Below are 1,631 nucleotides of genomic sequence, written 5' to 3' on the forward strand. Positions count from 1 at the left end.
TCACCTAACTCAGCAGATACTGCAGGCAGGCCTGATGGCAGCTGGATGGCGTGGCTTTCTGGCCCTACGGGGCACATTAAGATTCAACCATGAGATTCCAGCAAAGGTAGTCAGTTACCGTTCTTGTTGCATTTATGCAAACATCAGGACAGTAGATAAATTAATATTGATTTGGCTTTTTAATAGCCATGGAGGAATTTTAAAAAGAAAAATCCTATTTCAATAGAAGTTGTTAAAGCTAAAATGGTTTCTTTCCCTTCCACCAGACCATTTGTTAAGATATGCCCAGTACAGGCCTCTAGCAACGGTGGAATAAAAATGCAGTCCGTCTCATGATTGAGCCGGAAGTTCCAAGACAAAGGGGGGAATGAAGGGGCGAGGGCTGTGTCCTCCATCTTACCCTGTGTCCCCATGTGCTCAGAGAGGCACCTTCTTCCCGGAAGCCCAGGCCTCTGCTGGCCACGCCCGGGCGAGACACCGACTTGCGCCTGGCCAATCGGCAGAGCACAGTCCTTTCTCCTCCCCTTACTCCAACCCCCCTTATAAAACCCATCTCTACGCGGGGTTCTGTCTCTCGGCCACTTGGCTTGCCGTTGTGTCGGTGAGTGTGGTGGACGGGGAGCTCAAGCTAGCTTGAAATATAAAGGACTCTTTGCTTTTACATCGGACTGCTGGCTCCCTGTTGGTTTCTTGGGGATCCTGAAATCTGGGCATAACATTAAGCAAGGTTTGAGTAGCCTTAGATATTATTAGCATATTATGCTTTGATTGGTTGAATGGCTGACTGGATGACTGGACACTTAGTATATTACACTTTTATTATAGAGTATAAATCAATAAATTATTTTTAAAAAATGGAGTTGTAGCCCTTGTTAGTTTTTCTCAGTGGATGGAGCGTTGGCCTGGGAACAAAAGGGTCTCAGGTTCAATTCTGGTCAAGGGCACATACCTGGATTGCAGGCTCCTCCCTGGCCCTGACCTGGTCAAGGCATGTGCAGGAGGCAACCCATTGATGTGTTTCTTTCATATCAATGGTTCTCACTTTGCCTCTCTCCCTTCCACTCTCTCTCTGAAATGCAAGGGAAAAAATATCCTTGGGTGAGGATTAAAATAATAAAAAAGGAATGTTTGCTCTTGGAAGCAAAATCCTGGGTAGAAAGTTGAGGCACCAAGTCGCCCTTGGTGGCAGGTGAGCACCTCCCTTCTCAGAGGGGAGTGGCCACCTGTGTCATCCTCTCACAGCCCCAGGCAGATGAGGACAGATGGACACAGGAATCTGGGACTGTGGTCACTTCTTCCTTCTGGGAAGGTGGCCAACAACACTTGGAAAGTGCAATCATGCTGGGGAGAGGGTGTGCCGGAGTCCATTCATTTTCTTCACTAGCTGAGTTTAGACAGAGACCCCCCAAAAGCTAGTAGCCATTGAAAGTCCTAGTAAAGGTCAGGGCTTGAAAGTCCTAGCAAAGGTCAGGGCTGTGCACCACCCATTTAATCTAGGAACCACTCAGTTAATTTAGGTAATAATAGTTGAAGCATCCCCACCTTAGTTCCCTTAATTCCTTAGATACTTATGTAGATCCTTGTTGATTATTGTTAATCAGATACTCCCGGAAATCTATTGATGAGTTAAT

This window comes from Myotis brandtii, unplaced genomic scaffold (genome assembly GCF_000412655.1).
Source record: "Myotis brandtii unplaced genomic scaffold, ASM41265v1 scaffold910, whole genome shotgun sequence".
In the NCBI taxonomy this organism is placed as follows: domain Eukaryota; kingdom Metazoa; phylum Chordata; class Mammalia; order Chiroptera; family Vespertilionidae; genus Myotis; species Myotis brandtii.